This window comes from Anser anser (genome assembly GCF_964211835.1).
Source record: "Anser anser genome assembly, chromosome: 2".
Taxonomy (NCBI): domain Eukaryota; kingdom Metazoa; phylum Chordata; class Aves; order Anseriformes; family Anatidae; genus Anser; species Anser anser.
In genome coordinates, this window is record NC_139721.1 from 23,958,303 (window position 1) to 23,972,101 (window position 13,799).

Below are 13,799 nucleotides of genomic sequence, written 5' to 3' on the forward strand. Positions count from 1 at the left end.
ACACATCAAGAGTGTCTGAGCCAGGAGGACTTCTGTTCCTGGACCTTGGTGTGTGTACGTGCTCGGCCTGTCCCACATGTCCTTCAGCCTGCCAGAGCAAGGTCTGGGCAACCACAGCCAGCAAGCCCCTTCTTGCCTCCGGGGGCACCTCCTCTGGGGCAGCTGCCCCAGGACAGTGGGGATAAAAGGAGCTGAAGAGTCTTGGGCTGGAGCTTGGCCCATTTAGCAAAGACCTCAGTGAGTTTTTGGACCACTTCTCAGCCACCTGCGTGCCCCAGGTTCCTCAGAAGCTGTTGGCTCCGTGTTGTCCCATCGGTACAGACCCAGCTGTGTTCCCAGAGGACCTCTGGCAGCATTGAACAGCCGATTCCTGAAGCGTTGTGCAGTTACAGAAATGCACTACAGTTCTCAGATGTTAGACTTTTGCGATAGCATTTAGTCAATCCTTGCTTGCACCATGGCAGCAAAAGATTTCTTCTTATTCCTGAACTTGAGTAGTGCCGCCTTCTGTTCTATTCCTAGTGTATTTTTCTCAACTTCTTTTACATTGCCAAGGAAGAAGCCAATGAATCAAACAGCTTTAAAACAACGTTTTTTCAGCATGAGATTTTTCTAATATGTCTTGTGGGCAGCAGTTGCTATTACCAGCCTCTTGTGCCTGTCTCTGTGGGATTCGTTTTCCCCTCATGGCAGTATTAAGTTAATACAATCCTGCCATTACCTACAGTGTTTCCAAGGTGAGTCAAGCAATTTCAGTGGGTTCTCAGAGGCTGGCATGCTTGGCTGCAGCAATTTCTGTCACGTTGAAAGTGCCACATCCCAATGCATGGGGAGCAATTAGCTCCACAGTGTGGAGCTAACCCTGGTAACAAGGCAAGAGGATTGAGAAAATGTTGAGAAAGTGGGAGAGTTGTGATTCAAAATGTAGAGAACCACCTAAGATCCCATGCTGTGAAAGCTGTGGGAGATATCTGCTAGTGGTACCGTGTGAGTCAATGCTTCTGTCCCCCTGCAGGATCCACCCCCATGTCCTTCCTCACGCAGCTGTGCTGGTTAGGGACGATCCATGTGGTTCCAGCTACTTGGATTTTCAGGATTTCTGCATGAGTTTCAAAGAGTTACTAGAACGCAATGGGAAATGTGATCACAAGGAGGCTTGTCTTGGTAGATTTCCTATTTAGTTAATAAGTCCATTTATTTAGACTTAGCAATTTCCTGTGGTCTACAGCGTATTTCCAGAGAGGAAACTCAAGTGCTGCTGTATAACTGCTGTCTATAAGCAACACCAGAGAAAGAAAATATACAAGCCACTTCCATTATTTCATGGTTCGGAAGCAATCATGCTCCTTGGTAGTCATGTGTCTTTTACTCAGAGCTCTCCATGTACTTGCCCTTTCACGAGGTCACTTTCTCTTGCTAAAATTAATGCTTCCTGGATACTGCTCACATGCCAGAAGAGCTGGTGACACCACTAACTCCACCACCCCACACACATCGCTCTCCCCAGAAAACACCTCGCCAAAGGAGCCAAGCCTGCCCCAGCCCCGGCTATAAGCTGGCCCAAAATGGGGTCCATTCCCCAGCACCCTGCAGCTCCAGATGAAGTGCCCTGGTAGCACTGTGCTCGCACTGCCTTATTCCACAGAGGTACCCAAAAGACCTGGATCACAGCCTGTCCAGCTGAGCCGGGCGTAGGACCGCTGGCTTCTTGCTTTCCAACCCCACACACCATGAGTTAAATTCCCATCTAGTGCTGCAGTGACATTTATTAAAAGCAATAGCAAAACCACTCTCAGAACTGTGCAGCATCCTGTTTCTGTCCGAAAACAATCCACTTACAAGGAGGAGCATCATCACTCAACACTGCAAGAATTAATAGAAAAGGAAAATGAAGTGGGGCATGTTATGACTGGTTGCCAACACCAGGCAGCTCACGTTGTTCCACGAGAGCCTCTCAGAGTTCATCCCCATAACACCGATTAAATCAGTTGTCAGTAATCTGGCTAAAGATGGCCTATGGGGCTGAGGTCAAACAGAGGAAGGAAAATCACAGCAATAAAGGAAAGTGAATCCGGGATAACATGCGCAAGAGCAAGAAATAAGAAACCCGTCTCCCCTTCCAGCAGAATGAATGGTTATTAAACTTCTATGAAATCACTACAGGTGCATGTGCAGGACGTATCGTACAGATATAATCCAAGTTACTGCAGGTTTCAACTGTTAATGCAGGGACTAATGAGTGCAACCAAAATCTCTGTGCTGTCCTCCTGCCCGGCTGGCTCCGTGCGAGCCTACGCCCTCCAAAGTACCGGGTGGTTTGCAGTGGGTAAGCCTGGGAAGGGATCTGGAAAACACGCTCACAGAGATGTTATATTTAAGGAACAGAAATTCTGACCAGCAAATTTGTGGTCAGATTTTATTGTAACATGTGTATTTATTGTTTACCCAGAAAATCGACAAATTAACAGTTCTTCTTATAGCTGCCACAACTGAAAGCATTTGTGCTGCCCGGGGTGTACACCGTGACTCTGAAGCCAAGTTACAGCATGCAGCTATAGCTGAGACTCTGCCAATGTAGATTTTGGAGTGAAACAATCATCTCCCCTCCTCCCTTTGGAAAGGCTGCCTCACAGACCCTCGAAATCCCATGCCCCTTTCTGCTCCTGTTTGTGCCCCGTCTCCGTGCACGCCACCACCCGAACCAGTTGCCACCTCACACCAGAGCAAGCATCCTTCCTACAGCCAAGCTACAGTGATGGGCCGTAGATGGAAGCCCACCCGTGTGTGGAAATTTTCACCCCACTGGGGTGAAAAAATGTTGGATATGGGGAAAATGTTGGATGGGCCAAGCCTGCCCGGGTCTACTGGCTGTGAGGTCTCCAATTTAGGTCAAGTCCAACTGCCCGAGGCCAGCTCCAGCCTTACACATGCTGTTATGAGCAGAGATGATGCCTCATTCAGGTACATTTTGAGTGGGAAAAGAGTGGTTTAGCCATCTAGAAACTTCACCAGACTGGTGGGGACGGCGGCCAGCCTGGCGGGGGTCACCCCCCTCCTACGCCGGCAGCACCAGGCGGCGTGTGCTGATCTGCGGCGACTGGCGTGGCTCGGGGCTCGGGACAAACAAACACACAGGTGCCCTAGAAATCCCGAGGGCACAACTGGAGAAATATTGACAAACAGATGGACTTTAATTCGTGCGGGCAAACTCTTATGCCACTGCATTGAGGGTGACTGTGTACTGTTCCTGCTTTTCCAGTTAGTCAGAGGTCATTTCACTGGAAAGCTCATGTTTTCTCACGTGTTTTTTTTTTTCTTCTCTTTTTTATTTGAAACATGAACTTGGGGTGACTTTTAACTTACTTTTAAGCTGAAAGTGTGCAGGGTATCCCAAAGGGAGCTCCAGGGCAGAGAGTCCAAAAGCTGCTGCATGGCACTTTGTGGATGCTGTCACACACACATGTGGCATTAGCAGCACTGTCCCACGTCCCAAGGAATCTTGCCTCGTGCCATCTTTGACATCTCCTTCTCCTCCCAGGCTGAGGATTTGTATTTAAGATAACTAACTGATTCTTTGATTTAATGGGATTGGCAGGGGAGGGAAAAATCTGTTGAAAATTTTTTCCCCATTCCTTTTCAAAACAAAAAAAAATTCTCTATAGGAAATCATTTTACCGACAAAAAATAATTCACAATGAAACTTTGTCAGGAAGGGAACAACCCATCTAGTCCCACTTTAAGACTGATTTCTGGAGCTACCACACTCACTCATGAAAGTAGGGGTCAAAAATGCTGCCGACAATTTGGTTCTGGGACACCTGATCCAATGTATGTCATGAAAGGTAACTTTATATTAAGTATGCTAAAAAAAAAAGGCATATAGATATCAGATTTTCAGGCCATTATTAATGCCCCAAGTATTAAAAGGTAGTTCACTGTGCCTATTTTATACAGCAGAAAAACTGCCTACTGATTGCTGCCAGCTTCCTCATGCCTCAGCCTGAAATTATTTCTGCCCTGAAGATTTCTGTTTGCTAATGTCTTGGGAGCCATTACATGAGAAGAGAAGGCGTGAGACAAAACCCTGTTTGCAAGGCGTTAGCACGTATTGGCTCCAGAAGAGAAACTACAATGACAATTAGATTTTGCTGTTGACAACAGAGCGGCTAATCACTGAAGCTAAAATCAGATTACACGAAATGAAAGTCTGTTGCCTGGCTGCGGCCGAGTTTCAGATGTTCTTAGAATAAGTGTACCAAAAGGAATTGCAATCCCATTATCCAAACAAGAACCAAAAGCCCAAATCGAATGCCAGAAAGGTTAAACAGCTCCTTCTCAGCTCCCTCCCCTGATTCAACCAGCCGTCCTGTGGCTCGAGCCCTATTTCCAGACACATCCCATGCTCCTTGTGCTCATGCCACCTCTGTGCCGGGTGCTGCCTTCAGGTCCCCACCAGCAACAAAAGACAATCCCCCCAAAGCCAACCCACAGCACCCAACTATCAGCTTCGGCTTGAGAGACAACGTAGACATAAATAGAAAAGTCTTGTTATTTTCTCTTGTTGGTCTCTCAAGCTTTCCCCGTTTTTACTCACACACTGGTCGCACATAAGTTTGACAACAAATCTTATCTTCTGCTGGACGCCCACACCATGGTCAGAGGCATTGCAATATAATGTTGGCAAACATCTGGCTGCTTGGTATTTTTGCAAGTTTGCTAGTGTTCAGCCAAAGTTTGCAGAGGGGTTTAACCGAAAGGTCAATGAAAGAATATCTGCATATTGTAAATCTAATGATCGGGATAGATGTAATTTTTTTAAATTTAAGAAAAAGCCAAAGTAAACTCTTTAAAGAAATTGCTCATATATTTGAGGCTTGCAGTGGGGTAATAAAAATAGAAATTATGTACATAGGACATATTGTGGTGTAGAAACTTAACCTCGACATATTGATCGAGGCAGTTCTTGTCCCTGAATTAATATACGCCTACGAGTGAGTATTTGTTTTAGGGAAGATAAATAGAAAGGCCATGAATAAATATAAAAGATGAGATGAAATAGCCATCTGGACCACATTAAACCAAAATGTGTAATTGAAGCAGAGAGAGAGTGCATCCTTTGATCCAGTCACGCACAATTGAAATGAAAGTAAATGGGCAATTCGTGTTATCGAATCATCAGAGGAGGGTCTGCAGCATGTGCACGTGAGAAGGATCGATGGAGAACTGTGGCACGAGGACCCCGAGCATCTCGGGTGGCCTCAGCCGGGGTGCAGTGCCGCGGCCAGGATGGTGTCAGCCCAAGCTGGGCTTGTGCTGAACCTGCTGAAACCACGCCGGGCTCCGGCTCCTCACCTGTTTCCACAGCTGAGCCAGATGGCAGGGCAAGCTTGAACTCAGCTCCACGTGGCCACCTGCATCCCCTTCCATGCCACAGCCCAGCGCTGGGGACACCCATGGGCAGCCGAGCCAGGTAGAAGCAAGCCAGTAAAACATCGCTCCTTTTACATCCAGAGCAGTTCTGCAAGCAACAGCACATTAGAGTGGGGACATGCTGTCTTGAAATGTCCTCCACCTGAGTAGAAGTGAAGATGTGGGAGTAGGATGGCCAGAAACTGCTAAAGGGAGGGAAGAGCATGAACTCTGACTCTGCCTTTGAAGCCAGGGCTGCCTTGCTGGTGCCAGGCTGGATGGGGTTTTGGGCAACCTGGTCTGGTGGGAGGTGTCCCTGCCCATGGCAGGGGGCTGGAACTGGGTGGGCTCTAAAGTCCCTTCCAACCCAAACCATTCTGTGATTCTGTGGAGCTCTGCTTTCCTGAGCACTGCTGCCTGCTCTCCCAAACAATTTGCTGCCCATCAGCAAATCCAACCCTGGAGCAGTGCCTCTGTCTCCTGTCCCCTTGATCTCTTGGTCAAAGATGTCAGCCAGCCACAGATGTGTGTCAGATCTGCAAACAGCCCCAGTCCTACATCCCAGTGCTGTACTGGCAGAAATCCAGTGGGCAAACTAAGAAACATCAGCAACTTTTCCCTGGCGTAGCTGATTTGGCTCACGTTCACGTTACTAGGCTGGTATACCAGCAAGGTTTTCCAATGGAGCCGTACCAGTACCAGGAGAGACCCTCTGGCTCAATAAAGTTACCCCCAGAGAGGCACTCACAGATTAGACTTCTCTGGCTTTCCAGCTCAGCCCCTCACTTCTGTCTTGCTTTTGAAAATAGCTGACCTGCTAAAGCTTTGAAATGCTCATGCAGAACCCCCAAGCTCCCTCGACACTCTCATCTCAGCAGGACTCATCCAACCACTAATGCAAGTGTACCAGTACCACCAGAAGATCCCCGTGCTTAGGGACAATGACATTTGAAGGCACGGGAGTGCTGCTATGTGACCAACCGGGGCCAGGAGCCAGGGACACCTGCTCACAGCCCGAGCAGGAATAAGGTACCTGTTGTTTTAATGGCAGGCAGCAAATTGCCTAGGTGAGGAGACAGCGATGCTTGGGAAAGCAGAGCTCGCTGAAGGCAGCTTCTAATGACTTTTTAGCTCATTCAGGACCTGGCTGGGATTTCAACAGCTGGTTCAACCACAGCGGACCAAACCGTCTCCTAGCAGAGCCCTGTCTGGAGCAGAGGAAGAAGAAATGCTGCTAAATCCAAGCAAATCATTTTTCAAGATCCTGTTGTCGACTGCCAGCTTCAGGAATAGCTTTTCCATTTCTCCCGTGCTCCTTGGTTCTGCGCCTGCGGTTTAGTCCTGTGTTTAGCACGATGAGTTTTGGAACAGGCAGAATGTGCAGTCAGCTTTTTTGTGCTGAGGGCAACAGGCTGGATAATAACCTTGAAACAGCCCTGTGGCCAACAGCATAATATTATCTAATAACTTTCCTTCGTTATTTTCTCAGCTCACAGAGCGAGGGAAATGATTTGCAAATGCTCACTTATATATACACATATGTATGTATATATGTATATATGCATTTTCTAACATTGCAGCATAAAATATTCATGGGGAGAGTTTCTCCATTATATCCAAAGCTCAAGCAGAAATTTCTTATAAGAGTTTGTATGGATTAAATTATTCAGGTCATTTTATAATTGCCACAGAATAGAGATGATAATTCCAGAAAAAGAGGGAATTCAGAAAAAATAAATATATAAAATGGGGGGAGAGGGTAAAGAGCTCTTATAAATTAAAATTTTAAATCCTTGACAAATTCTTCATGGAGTGACTTTCAGAGCCAGGCAGAGCCATTTTAGCTAGCTCTGTTAGGCAGTGTCAAAGCTGGCTGAGTAACTGAGCAGAGATGTGTCTGATATATCCCCCTTATAGGCTACCCAAAAATGTAGGATTGGACCTGGGATGTGCTGGTCACAATAGCAACCACCAGCTGAGTGAGGTTGGGTGCATCCCTTCAGGTAATTAGGGAAGCTGGCATGCCAGGCCCTCACATCCAGAGCAAAGACAAGGCGGCACAGAGAGGGCAGCTGAAAAAATATGCTACACCTTTGAAAAACAGCCCTGAGCCCTGACAGCTCCCTTGTTTGAATCCAGTCTCCAGGCTGGAAAAAGACTTGAGACAAGTTTTCTGTCACTGGCTGTGTGCACTGCTGTCCTGCTCCTCCTCTCACTGAAAGATGTCTTCCCTTCGCTCTCAGCAGCTTGGAAGACTTTTCCCATTTGCATTTCACCAAGCTATTGGAAGTTGCACAGGGGTTCAGAGGAGAAGAGGAAACCCCACACGCTGGGCACCGACTCTTCCCACCCAGGCTGCCCACCCTCCTGTGCTGTCCCCCTGCCAAGCAAAACTCCACGTCCCCGTGATGAACAGCGAGGGGAAAGATTTTGCATGAGAAACAGTGAATTTTCAGAGCAAACACACCATATTCGCATCTGCCAGGAACAAAAGGTGCGATCTGTGGCCACGTGCAGCCGAATATAAATCAGTTTGCACAGCTGAGCTAATCTTTATCCATGCCCATGAGAAGGAGATTTAGCCTTAATGGGGAACCGCCGGTTGGATTTCTCCACGAGTAGCACCCGTGCAACCCCGTGGTGGCTGGTTTTGGTAAAGGGGGGTTTGTAAAGAAAAGCTCGTACTCCAGGACTTGGGGATAGGAATAGTTCAAGACTTTTTTCAGTACATTGCTCTCCAGACCTGGATGCAAGCCCACCTGCACCTCGCAAATCTACCAGGAAAGCCCTCTCTGCTCTTCCTTGTCTTCATTGTGGTCCTGTGAAATCCAAAATAGCGGTCTGAAATGTAGGTCAGGGTGACCCAACTGCTACAGGAAGGGTGAAGTCAGAGGGTGAGGCAGATCTCTGAAGTGATAAACACGCACAATTGCTACCTTTTGTCCCATTTCCTAGTCCCTCTCCCAAGGCCTGGAGTTTCTCATCTGGAGATGTGGCTTCAAGTCCCCGTCGTGCACCAACTTTTCACGTAGGCATTTCTCCTGGAGCTGGTTTCATCTCTGACTGCTCTGAGCTGTGCTCATGCTGCACTCAGCCTAACACGGCCCATCCCTGGAAGGAGCCGGCTCTCTGCTTGGCAGACATAAGATCTTGCTTCTTTCCTGCAGCCTCTAAGAGGCCTGGGGTACAACTCGACCCAGTCCTGGGGGCTCCCAGGTCTAGGACAGTGCCCTGCAGGGCTGGGCACTGTCTGGTAAAGCTGAAGCTCCTCAACTTCCTTCAGCATCTGGTGAGGGCCAGCTGAAGGCCGGAGGTACTACGGACACCCTGTGAGAGCTGATTAACTGACGTGGGCTCACTACTGGCCAAACAGAGGAATGGTTAGGGGACAGAAAAGCAGGGAACACCATATGCCTGGGATTTGTCCTCTTTCCACCCCAGTAAACGTTGGCCAAGCCAAGTTTGAAGGCTCGTTATGTTCGTCCGGCCTACAGCTGAGAGCGGGTGCTGCGACGCTGGCTCGGCAGCAGAGCAGGAGGAGCAGGCCCCATCCGGCGGGTGAATCCATCTCTGGTCAAGCTCCACCAGCTTTGGTGGCCTTATCCTAGACCAGCAGCTGTCCACGCTCGGTTCCAGCTCTGTGGCACCTGGAAAGGCTGAAGTGGGCTGTGAGGGAGGAGCTCTTCAGGACCTTTAGCCTGTCCAGGGCTGCTGGAACACCGAGGATGCTGCTGCAGGTTTGGCAGAGAAGCTGCCGTGGTGGGTTTTGCTCCTGAAGCAAGACAGTAAAAACGGGAAGCTACAGAGAAGTTTTCAACAGGACAGAAAAAAAATTAACCTCGCACACATGATTTTTCTATTGAGATGCACTTGTCGGGAGCCATGAAACCAACACTTCACTAAGAAAGCAAAAACCATGAAGGGTTCATTTGCTGACAGGCTCAGTCTCCTGTGGCTGTTGAACTCGAGACCTACAGGGAAGTACAATCATTTATACTGTGCGAAAAATACTGGGTTTTATCCCTGCCTGCCACTGGAACACAGATGCCTACAGATGTGGGAGTGTAGCTCCCATCAGCAAGCGAGACCGGAGAGGTGGGAAAGCTTCCCAGGGGGAACTGAAAGCAAAACAACCCCCAAACCTTCAAAGACAGCTTAGCAAGAGAGGCAGATCCCACAAGCTGATTTCTGTAGGCTCTGCTTATCATTTAAAGTGCTGGAGGTTTCGCACTTTGAAGGCTCACTTCCTCTGCAGTGCTCACAAAGCGTCAGCATAATAATACGGAATATTTTTCCCTCCTCCCTGGTGTCAGTCATTATCTTCCAGCCTCCCATGGGTCTTATCTGGATCATAAATGCTAACCGCCTGGGGGCTCTTCAGCAGAGTCCCGCACAGCACCGGGACAATAAATGCACACAAGTGATCCCCCAAGGCTTGCTTTCCCATTGCTGTCCGATTTTTTAAGATACCCGATGAAAACCAAGCAAAGGAAAGGGGACATACCCACCCGCCGTGCTGCCTGCAGTGCTGCCGCCTCTCCCATCCACACGGGGCTCTGTCCGTCTGTCCTGACGTCTTGCCAGCCCACATCCTCTGGCTTTCAGACGGTCCGTAAGCCGTCAGCAGGAGGCACATGAAAATGTGCAAAAATCCTGCTCCTTATGTCTTCAGACAGCCTCCGATGCACGCGCACAACCAAAATGGGACCAAGGCAAGACAACCATCATCACTGAAGGCTGGCTTTTATCTGGTGCACGTGGAGGTGCCCTGCCCCAAATGACACCTTCCTGCTTCTCAAAATGCCCACAGGGTCTGGGAGCACCCAGTTCCACTTCTCTGCAAGCCAACCCCATTAAAGAAAGTTGAAAAAACTCTTCTTTGTATGCCATATGCAGAGGCAGGCAGAGCAGACTGGTGCCCCCGTGTAAGAAAAACAACACAAGAAAAATGAGACTATTTGGGGTGATTTTACCCAGCCCATTAAGAACCGCAGTTCTGACAAGAGATAAATGCAGATGGCATAACAAGGGGGACCCAAAATGCCCTATATTAGCATGCATGTTGGCTCAGTAGATGACCGTTTATATACATATATATTTTTGCTGTGGTTCCCACCTATTCTGCTGCATCACCTTACGCAGACACAAACTATTTTCTAAATAAAGTTCCAAGCCCAAAGACCCCACATGAGATAAATTAACTGAAGTAAACAAGCAAGCAGCTAACTGGAGCTAATTATACATCTGCCAGCAGCCGTGCTTTTAAGCACCTTAAAGGTGAACATTTTAATTACTTAATGTGCTCTATTGTTCTCAAATTAGGTATGAGAAAAATAACATTGATCCAATCCTTTTTTTTATTTTTATGCTCCAGAGTTGGAAGGCAAGTAGCTTTGTAAGGGGATTACGTGTGTGTTAATCCTGCTTAGCTATGATAAAGTTCTCTGCTTCCTAGAGAGATGGTTTAACCCTCTTCTAACAGCCGTAGCTAGCTCCTAAGGGAGGGAGCTGGGGAATATGAATTACATCTTGGGATAGTTCAAAGAAATAAAGGTTTGTCTCATATCTTTTCCTACGTTGAATATCGTTTATCACATGAGCAGGAAAACCATATAAAATTAGCGGGTCCTATAAGAAAACACATGAACTATGTGTTCATTCTGGCACTGATCTCGTCTTTCCTTTCTGACCCTGTGGCAGGCTCAGAGTACCAGTGGCAGCCTGAAAGCAGACAGTGCCCCAGTGAAGGTGAAACTGGGAGTTGCACCAGTGAGGTGTTGGATATGCAGCAGCCCCTCCGATGGGAGTTCCCCATCACTGGAGCACACCGGTCCTGATTTCCACCCCAGTGCCCCTCTGGGCAGACATACGAGTTCAGGTGTGCCCTCGGGGTTTCACAGCTAAGATTCAGGTGCTTACACACAGCTCTAAAACTTTTCCAGAGTGCATAAAGGGCTCTCCAAGGCATTTGGAAAACAGCAGAACGGCATGAGGAGAAGGGAAAAGCGATGGGTGGCTGAAATCAGTGGAGCGACACGGGACAAAGGCCTGGGCCCATCTCTTGCAATTCAGGCACTCTCAGGGGGTGCTGGGGTAGCCACACGCCCGTTGTGATCCTTGGAGGCTTCTTCTGAGGTTGGCCACATCTCCAGAGGGTGTTTAAACCATCTGTGATCTGCCTTGCTCTTTGAAGGTGCCTCCTGAACATTGCCCGTTATTGACTGCCAAGGAGTCCTGTGGTGACCCCATGCTTCTGTCACTTGTCTCAACAGTGACGAGTTCCCCCCCACCTCCCCTTCAACAAGAGGGTGAATCTAGGCCTCCAGTTGCTGAGGGAGATGAGCAAAAAACAATTGTGAATGGAGCAGGAGAACAGAGGCTGGACCAGACTCTCAAGGGGCCACCGCTGTCCCCTGCCGCCCACCGAAAGGGGAAGCGTTGTGGGATCATGTGAGATGGAAGGACAGAGATGAGCCCTGAACGCTGCTCAGAAACAAATGCAGCGTTTTTGGTTCATATTTACTTTAAAATAGTTGGCATCCTGTCAAGTACAAAAAGTAATTAGTCCTTGATGAGAGATCTTTGACGTATCAAGGCGGAAGAGTGTGGCTGATGGAAGCAAACACCCAGGCCTGGAACATGTTTGAGAACAGCATTTAAAGAGCAGAAACCAAAACTTTCACCTGGTGCAAACTCACTTTGGTCTTTATCTCATTTATTTTTCCTTTAACCAAACAAGGAAAACAGCATGATGCAAAGGCGATCAGCCCACCCAGCAATTCTGATAAATGCAAACCCCAAAACTTGAGGGCCTGACTTAAGTCCTGGCGTTAGGGTCAGGACCGTGTTAAAACATCCACTTCTACAAAATACAGTTTCCTCATGTAGGTGCAAGAATATAATGCCTGCCTGGGTGTTCCAACCCATGGAAAATAGGTTTCTCATTAAAAAAGAAGGAAAAGTTTAAGTTTATGCAGTGGCCAGACTCCTACCTTACCTTGGCTTTGGGCTTTGTAGACATTGAGGTCTTCAGAGAGGCAACCATGTTTCAGTACTTGGCACTCCAGGTGATCTATAATGGAGTAGTTTTAAGTCAGAACGTGCTTGGAATACCGTGGTAATTTGGCATGGAGTCATGGCTCTTGTATGCAGCCAGTTTGAACAACCGGTGGCGCACAAGGAATATCCACAGCCACCTCCATAGCCAAGCCAATGCCTCAGCAGCGAGGACCTACATTTGCAAGATCTGCTGAGAGATACAGGCCTGTGCTATCAGCTAATCGCCGCAGCTTTCCTCAGAAAAGCCCTCTGGAAACTTGCTAGGAGGCTGATGGTCGGATACGCAAGAGGCAAGCCATGATCATAACAGAGGCCCAAAACAGGGACAGATTTGCAGTCAGTGAGCTGAGAGACAGAAGTGATCGTGGTCTCGTGACAAATGGCCACACGTGGGAGAAGCAAAAGGTCTGAAATAACCTCGCACCTCAGGGCAGATGTGGCAGGGACCGGCTCTGCAGCCAGAGCGGGTCCAGCACCTGCGTGTGCCCCAACAAGCAGCAAGGAGCCCGTGAGACCAAACCCGTTTGCGTGTTATTTATTTTAGAACAGCTCCAGCTGCAATTTTTTATTTATTTTTTTTATGTGTGCGGGGGCTAACAATGGGCATTGGTCTTCCAAAGGGCTACGATTTCCCTTTGAAACTGGCTGCAATTCAAAACCAGCATGAGAGCCTCATTCCCAGCCCCCGGCTGATGTCCCGTCTGCGGCCCTGATTCACCCAGCATCGCTTGGACGGGTGAGCTGTGGAGAACACAAACTGCCTGCCTGTTTCCTTGCTTGGGAAGTCTGATGTGTTAGGCCACAGGTGTCAAGGAGAAAAGCATGGAGCTGCTAGGTCTGGTAGGAACCACGGTGATCTAACACAACACGCCTTTGCACAGCAGAAGCGCAAGTCACCGAGCAGCCAGAAAGAGAAATGTGTGTGCTCCGACTAAAATCTGCACTCTGGAGATCTACTTTGCCCTACGCGTGTTTACCTACCTTAGTAAACACTAGTTTTAAATCAACAGCCGAGGTATAGGTCGTGAAAGCTCCTTGGAAAAGGTAGGTAAATTGAAGTAACACAGCTAAATAAAACGAAGACCAGAATAGAAATGGGGGTGGTGTCACCTCACTCCTGTTTCGTTTTTGTGTAGTACAGCGTGTTTTCATTTGTAGGGATTAAGAAATGTGGATAACATTTTTGGATTTACTACAGAAGCACTTTTTTTTTAGCGAGTCCCATGATAATTTTGTGGTTACAGCCTGGGAACTGAAGATCTGGGATCTTACTCTAATCTTTGTCTTCAGCTTCCTGAGGAAACATAGACAAGTCACTTACCCTTTGTCCC